Raw genomic sequence first — 13,154 nt, 5'->3', positions numbered from 1 at the left:
TCCATCTTGACAGCTTGACATTTGTCTATTGACATAATATTATGAACCTAACGGTTATCTAACCTTCTTTTCTACAAGAAAACTAGAAAAGAGCTGATAACTCTTGAACGGCTGAACTGATTTTTTTAGATTATAGCTAAGAACACTCTTGATCAAGTCACCTTTCAAACAAAAAAAACTAAATTAAAATCGGTTCATTCGTTTAGGCGCTACGATGCCACAGACAGATACACAGATACACAGACACACAGATACACAGATACACACGTCAAACTTATAACACCCCTCTTTTTGGGTCGGGGGTTAAAAAGAAGTCCACAAATCATTTTTTGAAATCGTAATAATCGTTCTGCTTTTTGTAAAATAATTACCGTTTAACTGTTTCGATATGGATTGTTACTAGCATGAATTTAAGTAAAAAAACTTTTATAAAGAAAAACCTGTTTTAAAAAAGTAAAAGGTCGTAATATGTTAAAAAGTATATTAATAAAGTTAAAATGAGATTAAGATTGATATTGATGATCGATTTTCGTATGTCATATTTTGTCGTCATGAAACATTTTTATAATCTAATAACTGAATACTAAAGTATATCTTAATTCTAGGCAAGCCCGCTCCATCTTAGGCTGCATCATCACTTGCTAGCAGGTCTGATTGCAGCCAAGCGCTAGTCTATATAATTAAAAAAAAATTAATACTTAAGTGTGTTCCAAACCAAAGTGTAATTTTTTCTACATATACAATTTCTCATTAACTATGTGGTTCTACATACCTCATTTGTCATGAGTTATCAAACACACATAATTTATGTCCAAAAAAGCAGCGTTTCGGATGCTCTAAAATATTCCAGTATTTGGCCTTGAGCAAATTTTTAATAGGAATTAAAAAGTTTGTCACTTTAGTATTCTGGTTAAAAATGTTTAAAAAAAAAATTTAATAGAGGCTTACCAATTCATTGTATTTGTAAATACTAAGTTACTTGGAGTTGTGGTCTAAAAAACCAATTTTAAGTTACCTTATCCAAACAATTTTATTACTACGTGAAATAAAATTGAAATGGAATTAAAAATTAAAAAAATTCTTTTTTTTTCTCTCTCTTCTGGCTTTACAAAGATTAGCAAATGTCAAGTTTGTAGTTATTTGTAACAAGTTAGTTAAAATATACAAGTATGGACCCCGTCTGTGCCGGCGCTCGCCGACATACCTGAAAAAATTCTTGTATATTATTGTATAAATAAATCGCCATTCTGTAGAAGAAATTCTGAACCTATTACTTAATCTACTGAAAAAAAATGTAATTATAAAAAAATACCAACGTATTGTACTCTTTGATTTATGATCAAACCTTTTTGGATAATGTTTATAATACTATAATAATTATAAAAAATGGCTTAAGTGAAAGTTCTTGAATGAAAAGTAAAATCGACGAACATTTAAAAAAAAAAATTAACTAACAATACAATTTTATATAAACAAAACGACTGAAACTACTTACTTAATGATTGTTATGTTGAAAAATAGACATGTTTATTGGAATAAAATCTTTTTTATTTAGCTATTTAACGTTATTCTCTAAAGCGGAATTTACATTACGAAATTAGTGGCACAAAATTAGTTTCACGACATTAATTTCATTATCAATTGCTCGTTTAAACGATAGTGAAATTAATAATACAACGCAAATTACGGAATTACTATAGTCAAAATTAAAACGCTTCCAAAATCGTTAACGTCCGTGCCAAAATGAACTCTGTTCCTAATTTTTTTTATGAATTTTTAATACAGCTTAGTGTTAGAATAATGTAACAGGCAGCTTAAAAGATTTATTTTTTCAATAGATTTTTAGTTTCGACAAATATGGAGTGTTTTATAAAGAGTTTAAAAAAAAATCACAAACAATTTATCACCTTTTCTGTTTTTTTTTTCAAGTTTTCTAAAATGCGCCCAAAAATTTGACATTCATGCTGATATAAAGTTCGCGACCAACATTTCGTTAAGGCGTATTATTATATTTTCTTATTTTTATTTTTATATTATACAACGAAATCAAAATAAGGGTCATGTTTTTGGATATTATCATTTATCATACTACTTGATAGATTCCTTTAAAGATATTGAATTTACAATCTTAAATTTAAAGCTTCTGTTGCAAAGATTCGAATCTAAAAAAAAAAAAAACAATGAAAACAGACTTAGAATATTGTCTGTGACAGTTTAAAAATGTTGCCAGATATAAAAATATAGTTATGTTGCCGCTTCTTACAAAGACTGCTTCAATAGACTGGTTGTTAGATTTGTGTAGCTATATTACAGTTTATTATATTTATTGCAGTCATGTATTTTTAAAGGGAAGACTTTATAATCATTGTAGTTTGAAACTCGATGAAAGGAGAGACCAACACTAAAAAGAGACAACTCATACATCTATAGGATTTAGTTTGCGAGTGAATGAGATAGATTACATTATATTTCCAATTATTTCATACTTTAGTTACCATAAGCCTCTCGTGTCATTTTGTTAAAATTAAAAACTTGGAGTCTGTATAATATGTAATGTGGAATAAAATGTAAAATAATTTCTAAACTTGGTAACAAAATTGTAATAAATAAGTAAACCTTACAATAGGGTCTTGGACTGTATAGTTAGTAAATGTGTGTGTGTGTGTATAGGTAGTCTATGGTGCTAGAATTCATTATTGATGAAAATAATTAAAAAAAAATAGATTTTTCTTTATTATGTTAAAATTTCGTAAATTTCTAATTTTCTTTAATTGTTTTCTTTAATACTTAATGAATTCTAGCCCCATAAACTACCGCTATACAAAACATAACATCATTTTATTACTACAGTCCAATACCCTATTATCCTACTCATAATACTCTGCATACGTCTCATTACCTCGAAGTTTTTTTTCTCTCGTCTGGCTTTACACTGATTAGCCGATGTCAAGTTTGTAGCTATTTACAAGTTCGGGAAACTATATGTATAAGTATGGACTTCGTCTGTGCCGGCGCCCGCCGACATACACGCGGCGCCCCTTTAGAGCGCTTCCCAGTCAGTTCCACCACCAATAAACACCAGCAGAACACAAAAACCGGCCACTTCTAACAAAAAAACACTCCAAAAAGTTACAACACGCGCGCCAGCAAACGCCACCACAGACGAAGTCCTACCTCGAAGTTAAGTTTTCTGAAGGTTTCACTTCTGCCAAGTGTGAACTGCACACATGTTTTTTAAGTATACATTACACTATTATCAAATAGAAAAAAAAGTATGTACGTTTGTAAAGGTATGTAAGTAGATATATTTTTCTGAAATCGTTTCTTGTCGCTTTGGAATTGAATGAATTTTTTTTACAGATCCAAACGTAAAAAAAATTGTACACATAACAAAGGTTATAATAGATTTTTGATACTTATCTAGATTTTTTCCATGTTTACTATTAAAATATTTTATGTTTTGTTTACTAAACTTAATTATCAATAAAAAGAATTTGCTTTCCATAAAGTTTGTTTAACTATAATTTAATATGACGTACCAATTTCGATTTATTTTTAGTTTTATGAAAAAAAAAACTAGTCAGTATATTCAGTCTTCAATTAGTATAGAGTACTCGATTACATATCGAACTTTAAAAAGAGATAAAAAAATAATTGGGCATCTTCAGTTTTGTAGAGCATTGGCTCTGTCATTGAGACTGACAAATCAGTGATAAAACTTCACGTTTGCCCCAGCCTTTAAGAGGGCTCCCTCCGTCACTCGTTTCATACAATCGTTCTAGAAACTAATATCTATGTCTGTGGTTTTCCAGATTTCTGTTAAAATATTCGGTTTCAAAGTTACGCGGTCCTAAAAATTTTCATACAAATCTTTGAGCCCCTGTAATTTTAAAACTACATTTTTTTGAGAAAAATCTAAAAAACCACAGACACAGATATTAGTTTCTAGAATATGTCTGCAAAATTTCATGGACTTTGGTTGCTTAATATTGAAATGAAATTGGAACTACGATTGTATGAAACGAGTGACGGAGAGAGCCCTGTTAAACTGCACTATTTCCACGGAGAAGTTAGTATAGGTCTCTGTTACGTAATCCCATACAAAAGAGAGACAAAAAAGTCAGTGGGCACTAACCATTTTGAGTGACCAATCAGAAATGAGCCTTGTTTTCCGTTAACGTAATGTTGTTTTGTCTCTGTCATTCGTACGGAATTACGTAACAAAGAGAGCTCTATATTAACTTCTCTCCGTGGATAGAGTATAGATAATGTTTTCTTGGCGACGATATTTATTTGTACTTTAATCTATGATAATTCTACGTACCTATTGTATGATATAAGTTTTATTTTTTAAGGAAGTGTCTAGAAAGCGACAAACGGTCGTTTGATTAACTCATACTATCTCTATGGATTAACTATTTGATTTGACACTTGTTGCCGTATATTTTTTATCATAGAACGACCGCTTGTGGCTGAATAGACTCTTCCTTTTTTTTTTTAATTCTAAGTCGAGTATTGAATGTCTGAGATTTTTTCCTCTTCTTCACAACTTTATTTGTTTTATTTTTGTCTTATTATCAGATATTCAATACTTTCTTGTACATAATTGTACAAAATTATTTTTTTTAGTCTATAATAAGAAATGTCTACCATTATGTTAAGAAGTAGAAATTGTATTTATTGTCTATGATGCAAAAATATTTGCGCCAAAATGTATGTACCCACATTTTTTTAAGAGTTAAAACAATGATGGCAAAACCGGTTTTTGTCCTAATTTGACAACATAAATCGTGGTTTTTATGCTTCTTTTATAAAATATAATGCTTACGATTTACTAAAACACCAAGTTAATCAAAAAATAGACAGTTCTGCTTTACCTTTATTTTGACTTGAAAACAAGAAAGAGTTCAAAACCATAAAACCCAACTACCCTTAATAGACTCAGAAATATTGCAAAATTGTTGTATATTGTATATTTCACAACTTAAAATTTTTACGATATGTTAGCAAAAAAAAAAAAAAAAAGTCCCCACTTTTTCAAATATAATTTCCGCCATATTGATTTTTTTTTCTGTAAAAAAGGTAGGCTATCACCTATGTCACCCGGATTATAATTATTATAATAAACGAATCGATTGACATACCATTCATCCAAACCTGCCCAGAAACTTAGGCGCTATGCTGAAACATAAATAAATACAAGACATACATAGACTGCTTAAATCATAACCCTGGCTTTGCCTTAATCCGGTAAAAAGTAAAATAAACGCAAATCCATGCGTAACAATTTCTAAAAAAAAAAAAAAATTAATTTGAAATTGCTCTCTTTTTAAATTTTGAAAATTTTGTTATAAAAGAGCTTTCGGTATAGTGCGTTTCATCGGACAGTACCTATGGCGTTATGTTGGCTCCCCTGTCTGTTGGGTGGTTATTGGCACCATATTGGCATGAGAAGACGCAGATTTTGTTTATTTTCATTTGATTTTCATTTCATTCATTCAGGAAAATCAAATGAAAATAAACAAAATCTGCGTCTTCTTATGCAAATATCGTGCCAATGACTTGGACAGACAGGGGAGCCAACATAACGCCATAGGAACTATCCGATGAAACGCACTATAACTATTTTATTATGTAAAAGATAATAAACAAAAATTAACCAATGTACTATAGTAATTTTAATCAAAATTAAATTAAGTACATAATATTATGTACACGTAATATTTATTTTGTTCCTTATATTATTCTACCAAATTATAGATTAAATACCTACTGTCCATGGAGAGAATGAGAGTTAGTATAGGGCTGTCTCTTTTAATCCCAAACAAATGACAAAGACCAAAAGTGGGCGTTAACCATTTTGAGTGACCAACTAATACTAAACGAACCTATGTTTTCGAATTTAATTTCGAATGTTTTTTGAAAACAGGTTCTCGAATAGAGTAGTACGGAAAACATATGTTCGATTGTGATTGGTTGGTCATTCAAAATGATTGACGCCCACTTTTTGTCTCTGTCATTTGTTTGGGATTAACAGAGAGAGCCCTATACTAACTTATGGATGGAGTATAATAAATAATAGAATAAAACGCAGTTTGTTACTTTTAGTTTTACAGATTTTATTTACTCTGTAGCTCAATTAGTAGATTATTATTATGACTTTTAATAAGATTTTAAAATGCTTATTATTTTTAAAACACGCTTTCGAAAGATTCTAATTGGTAAGGACTTGTTCTAATGCTTTAAACTGAATATGTACATACGTAAGTTGTTTTGCTATGTACTGATATAGGCAGAACAATCCTATATGTGTTACCTAACTACCTACCCTACTTTGGTACCTAGATCTGGGATTCGATCTAGTATAGTTTTTAGACAGGATTTGAAAATGGAATTTACGAATTACTTCTGTAAATAAAAGCAACATAATATTATTGAAATAAAAATATGTACTTACATTTATTTATAAAAAAAATATCAACATCTTGTATTAAAAATATAGACCCGACTAGATATAGAAATTAGAAAATGTTATAGAAAAAAAATACTGCATATTTTTTTTCTAAACTTTTAGCTGCAAAAGACTTGCTTTTTAGAATATTTTTATGTGACTGCTTTGAGCTATGTACATGTAACTAATAAATTATAATTGTTGTATAGCAATTGAAGAACCGGCGTAGATCATACAATTTTTGGCAATAACAACTAAAATCAAACTAACTACACCTTTTGCTTGTCCGATTTTTTAGATTTGAAAGATGATATAGTGGTGATAATTAATTACGTAAACTTAAAACTAAAGCTACGAGGGTTCCAAACGCGCCCAAGTCTGAGAAGAGCCCACAACAAACTCAGTCGGGTATTATAAGTACCTATTTTATTGAAAGATAACAGTCAGATCGAGTCGATCGATTAAGAAAATTAAATAGTGAAGCGAGTTTTAATTTGAACTCAATTTTAATTGCATAGGTACCTAAGTACCCTATGATTAACATAGATGCAGTGAGAGAATGTTTTATACGTAATATTGTTGAAAATAAAAATATTTTGGACAAGATGATTTGTTTTTTTCTACGCCCATTTTCATTTAAAACCATATCCGCACCTGATGAACAAAAATAATCTATTTTTAACCGACTTCCAAAAAAGGAGGAGGTTCTCAATTCGTCGGAATCTTTTTTTTTATGTCGATATAGGTAAGTAACATTTTGTTTTTTAGGGTTACGTATCTCAAAAGGAAATACGGAACTCTTATAGGATCACTTTGTTGTCTGTCTGTCTGTCTGGCTGTCGTGTCTGTCAAGATGAGTGAATCAAAATGTATTGAATACCTACTTCACGTTGACCTATGAATCATGAAGTTCGATAGGCAGCAATGTCTTATCTCAAGCTAAATGAAAAAATCTGTCGCTGTCCGTCATATTTTAATAGCAGTATCACACACACGGTATGTTTGTTATTTGTTACGCCTTCACGCAAAAACTACTTGACGGATTTGGCTGAAATTTGGAATGGAGATAGATAATATCCAGGATTAGCACATAGGCTACTTTTTATCCCGGAAAGTCAGAGTTCCCACGGGATTTCGAAAAACCTAAATCCATGCGGACGAAGTCGCGGGCATCATCTAGTAGCACATAAAAGCAGCATATTGGTACGGAATCCTTCATATGCAAGTCTGTTTTGCACTTGGCTGGTTTTTTAAAATCAAACTTGAATTTTCTTGCGAAAAGGTGAGCGGATTTTAATTGGCAAAATAAGCAATGCCATCTAGTCTTAAATTAGGAAACTATTATTAAGTAGTTACGACATCTATTAACAATTCCTGAAAGAGAAGTTCTTCTAGTCGACAATAGATGTCACTTTAATAATAAATTTAATTTAAATCTTTTTTTTAGTGATAAACAGGTATATTAATAAAATTAGGATATGGGAAACATCGGTAAGAAATGAAATAACAAATAAATTAAGGTAATATATTTTTATTGACATCAACATAAGAGTTTTCTTAATAAAATAAACTTACATCTAAATTAAAACTAAAAACAATTAAAAATAATTACTTATTTTAACTCAAAACTAAATTAAATGTAACTAAATTAAACAAATAAATCCAAAGTATATAATTTTTTTTTCAATTACTACTACTCGATTACAGATGGCGTTATGCTGGCCTTTTTTTTTATAAAAAAGTGTTTAACTGTTTATATTACCTATATTAATTGGTAACTCTATTTTTTAAAAGTAAATAAAAATGAAATAGGTATACAATATACAAAATATAGATAAAATATACATTATGCCTAGCTATTAGTAGGTATGAGTTTATATTTAATAACAAATAATTATTGTATATAAAAACATAATATTCATTCTGCTTACTTAATGCCTACAATAATCATGAAATCACGGCTAACGTTCGATACAATAGGTAGGTAGGTAAATAACACGTAACGATGAGAAACAAGTGTACCTAAGTTAAAAATTTATAACACCCCCGACAAGTGAAGGTTACAGTATGTAACTAGATAAGAGCTGATAACTTTAAAACGGCTGAACCGATTTTCTTGGATTATAGCTAAGAACACTCTCGATCAAGCCACCTTTCAAACAAAAAAAACTAAACTATAATCAGTTCATTAGTTTAGGAGCTACGATGCCACAGACAGATACCTACACAGATACACAGACCCACAGATACACAGATACACACGTCAAACTTATAACACCCCTCTTTTTGGGTCGGGGGTTAAAAATGAAATTAACTTCATACAAATAGGTAAAGTACCAACCTACCTATTAAGGGTACCTATTTAGTCAAATGAATGGAAAGAAAACCACCAAACTTTTTGGGGTAACCTCTACTTAGCCAATGAAGACATAAAGCGCCCCCCAAAGATTTCTACAAGGGCAATTATAGGGGTAAATTAGTCATTAGGACGCATACACCGACACTCGGATTCGCCTCAGGCTGCCATAGTTAAACTACCAAAACTCACTGTAATATTCATTATGGAAACATCCCTTACTGGTTTTCTTCGAAATGTTATAAAAACTTGTATAGGTACTAAGCAATGGATTAGTGGTGATTAATTATGGTTTCAGTTAGGGTTTCTAAGTACCACTGAGGTTTTCTTCGCCCTGAGGCGTAAAAGGGTGTAAGTGAATGGCTGTGGGGTGGAAAAAGGCACATTTCCGTATATCCGTCCGCTTGTTACTTGTTTACTTGGACGGTTTTGGCTAATTTTTAAATATTTATGTTTTAAAGTGAGATTTTTTCAAGTGAAAAAATTTCAAGCGCTGGGATTTTAGGATGGGCGAAAACGTCAAAGTAGCGCCATCGACATGTTAATGTTGGGTGCTCGGAGTGCTGATATATATGATTAACCCATTGCCGGCCCACTACTGAGAACGGGTCTCTTCTCAGAGTGAGAAGGGTTTAGGTCATAGTCTGCCACGCTGGCCCAATGCGGACTGGCATACTTCACACACCTTTGAGTACATGGAGAACTCTCAGGCCTGCAGGTTTCCTCACGATGTTTTCCTTCACCGTTAAAGCAAGTGATATTTAATTGCTTAAAACGCACATATATTATACTAGCGACCCGCCCCGGCTTCGCACGGGTGGACATTTATTTTTTCTATTTTCCGGGATAAAATATAGCCTATACGGATTCGGAAGAATCCCTCTAAGTAATGGTAAAAGAAATTTTGAAATCGGTCCAGTAGTTTTTGAGCCTATTCAATACAAACATACAAAAATACAAAGGTTTCCTCTTTATAATATTAGTATAGATTACACACAAAAAAAAATAGATTTGCTCGAAATGTGGTGCTACAGATTCATAGCATTCGCGTCCAGCACCACCACCAGACTACGAGTCTGTATTTGTTTTTTTTTTAAATTTAGATACAAGGTATCCCTTGACTACTATCTCATCTGGTGGTAAGTGACGATGCAGTCTAAGATGGTAGCGAGCTAACCTATAAGGAGCATGGAAGTTTCATTTGGTTTCTTTGGCATCGGCCATCGTACGTACCTAATGTCGATTACCTACACCAAAATTGTAAATTTTAGCGATGTAAACATTTTTTTTTGTAAATAGGTACCTTAATAAGAAGACATTAAAAAGTTCACAGGGCTGTAAATTTATTTTCTAAGATTATCTCACAAATAACAAAGAATATAATTTTAAAAAACTACTTATTGTGAATAGTCTGCAGTACCTACCTACTTATTTTCAGAAATTTCTCTCCGTCGCGTTTTTGAATGAGGACCCAAATATAGGTTCGAAATTAGTTGGGCATACTCCGACGAACAAGTGAGTTAAGTCGTTATAAGTAGGTATACAGACATATGCCTACTTACCTATATTTAACCCCCGACCCAAAAAGAAGGGTGTTATAAGTTTGACGTGTGTAGGTATCTGTGTACCTATCTGCCTGTGGCATCGTAGCTCCTAAACTAATCAACCGATTTTAATTAGTTTTTTTTTGTTTGAAAGATGACTTAATCGAGAGTGTTCTTAGCTATAATCCAAGAAAATCGGTTCAGCCGTTTGAAAGTTATCAGCTGCTTTCTAGTTACTGTAACCTTCCCTTGTCGGGGGTGTTATAAATTTTTAATTTACACTTGTTATAATAAATATCACCTACAATATTATAGTTAACGCTAAAATTACCCGTTAAAAATCTTAGGTAGGCCTAATTGCTTTAGAATTCAATATCATCTAGTTATAGGTATTAATACCTACTTATTTTAAAGAAGAAGTTGCTAAGTTTGCTTGTAGGAAGTAATCTCTAGAACTACGAACCGATTTTTAAAGTTCTTTCACCAGTCGAAAGCTACATTATTCTAGAATGACATAGGCTTTTATTTTATTTTCAAAAATTAGAGATCCTTACGAATAAACCTTACTCGTGCGAAGCCGGGGTGACTCTTTCTCTAATATACGCTCAAAAAACTAATGCATTTTCTTCAAAAAATACACGCAATAAACACATAATAATTGAAGACACCCCGAAAAATCTCACACAAAGGTACGAGTTTCCACAAATTTCATAAGCGCCGTCCCTTAATCGTGTTAGACGACGGACTATTACACTACGATCGATTACCCCATCTCCTCTACACCCTTATCCGAACGACATAGGATCCACATTGACAGCTTCCACCCGTTAGAGAGGGAGGGGAATATAGGGGTGGTTAGCCAAGGGGTGTTGCTGTGAAGTGGAACGCCCAAATTCGCTAAGGGTAACTCGTCAGTTATCAAAGTAGGTTCACAAACAACACATGTTTGGTGTGAGAACCTTTAGTACGCGGTTCAAAAAAACCTTACAGTCTTTTGACAGACCTCAAGATTGATCTTCTAGTTGTAAAACCCTGATTGAACATTCCCAGTAGTTGCAATATTAAAAGTCATATTTGGGACTTCTAAAATCGGTTTCGGTATATGGTTTTTCGTTTACGAACTATTTATTTGATACTGCAAAGGTGTAGTGTTTATTCAAGACCATGTTTTTAAATAAGTGATGATTTTATTGCAAAAAGTGCTGTGAAGGGATGAATATTTTTAGTTGAGAGGTGAGTAAAATACTAGCTGACGCCCATGACTTCTCCGCGTGGAATTATTTAGATTACTTAGATTTTGAAAAATCCCGTGGGAGCTCCTGGATTTTCGGGATGAAACGTATCCTAAGTTCATCTCCAGGATACAAGCTTTATCTGTGCAATTTCCGTCGAGATCAATTTAGCGGTTACCTAAGTCGTGAAAAGATACTTATGTTAAGGTAACAGACAGACAGATAGATACTATTTTACCCTTGGTGTACGGAACTCTAAGAAATCATTCCTGGGTTCACACTTTCTAAACCAACTTAAACCCAGTCTGGGTTTTTTTTTCATCTGATTGGTACAAACCTTTGAGAATATTACTTATAAGAACTCTAAGGTAAGTATGTATAATACAATAATTTTCCTCACGATGTTTTCCTTCATCGTTAAAGCAAGAGTAAAAGGTGCTTGCCCGGGATCGAATATCGGACTTCCTGTAGGTATAGGAGGCTGACATCTTAATCACTAGGCTTCACCACTTACCTACCTATCTTTGAAAATGCATAATAGTTTTGGATTTATTGTGCAAAATATCGGATGAAATGCCCGAGTACGGAACCCTCGGTGCGCGAGTCTGACTCGCACTTGGCCGGTTTTTTATCGCGACACTAGTATCAAAATTATGCGCGACATGTCGGTAATATTACCTAAAGCCCGGACCGCATTAAAGCGACGCTACGCAGCGCGTCGCTTTGCGTCTAGGTAGATATTCTGTATGCAGCTCCGCTCTAGTGTGACATGCATTAAACGAAATTATTGAAACAAGTGTAAATTAAAAATTTATAACACCCCCGACAAGTGAAGGTTACAGTAACTAAATTTCAAACGGCTGAACCGAATATCTTGAAGTACAGCTAAGAACACTCGATCAAGCCAGCTTTCAAACAAAAAAAACTAAATTAAAATCGGTTCATTAGGTTAGGAGCTACGATGCCACAGACAATTACACAGATACACACGTGAAACTTATAACACCCCTCTTTCTTGGTCGGGGGTTAAAAATATTTCGATTCATCACCGGGCTCATCTTGTAATCACCCGTTGGCAAGATTAGGTATGCACGACTTTACAAGCTTTCAATTGCCCATAAGATGATTTAGTAAATTATTACATCTATACTTAATTAATAAAATTGGAGTGTCTGTCTGTAATTTCGAAAGAACTACCTCATATTAAGCTCATAAGGTTATTTGAACGATACCAACACTGAATCACACGTTTTTAAAATTTTTGTCTGTCTGTCTGTCTGTTTGAAAAGGCTAATCTTTGGAACGGCTGAATCGATTTTGACGGGATTTTCACTGACAATTAGAGGATTGACCAGGGAGTAACATAGGCTACTTTTTTAACCGACTTTCAAAAAGGGAGTTGTGTTTTTCTACCTATGTACATCGAAATCTTCGAAATTTCTGAACCGATTTGCGTCATTTCTTTTTTAATCCATAGAGGAACTTTGCGACATTGTTTCATAAAAAATTTGGAGTCCAACTCCTCAATCCTGATGCTGCAGGGGATCTGACCAATCCACGCGGGCGAAGCT

The 13,154-nt window shown here is 32.7% G+C and overlaps 1 protein-coding gene and 1 long non-coding RNA gene across 2 annotated transcripts in view; one reads left to right on the top strand and one right to left on the bottom strand.

Annotated features, from left to right (window-relative positions):
* Positions 1 to 2,798: 2,798 nt before the first annotated feature.
* On the bottom strand, positions 2,799 to 3,840 carry LOC123877831. The gene is made up of 2 exons (XR_006798682.1): positions 3,175 to 3,840; positions 2,799 to 2,899 (listed from the first exon to the last, which is right to left on the bottom strand). It is a non-coding gene; the product is annotated as an uncharacterized LOC123877831 (long non-coding RNA).
* A 7,447-nt stretch (positions 3,841 to 11,287) lies between these two features.
* LOC123877819 (homeobox protein HMX3-B-like) overlaps positions 11,288 to 13,154 on the top strand; it is a 33,380-nt gene continuing 31,513 nt past the window's right edge. Inside the window, exon 1 of the mRNA XM_045924733.1 lies at positions 11,288 to 11,584. The gene's annotated coding sequence lies outside the window, so the exon portion shown is untranslated. The remainder of the gene's footprint in view (positions 11,585 to 13,154) is intronic.

Source organism: Maniola jurtina, chromosome 24, assembly GCF_905333055.1.
Source record: "Maniola jurtina chromosome 24, ilManJurt1.1, whole genome shotgun sequence".
NCBI classification, from domain to species: Eukaryota; Metazoa; Arthropoda; class Insecta; order Lepidoptera; family Nymphalidae; genus Maniola; species Maniola jurtina.
Note: the sequence above shows the minus strand (reverse complement) of the source record. Positions and strands in the feature narration are given on the sequence as shown.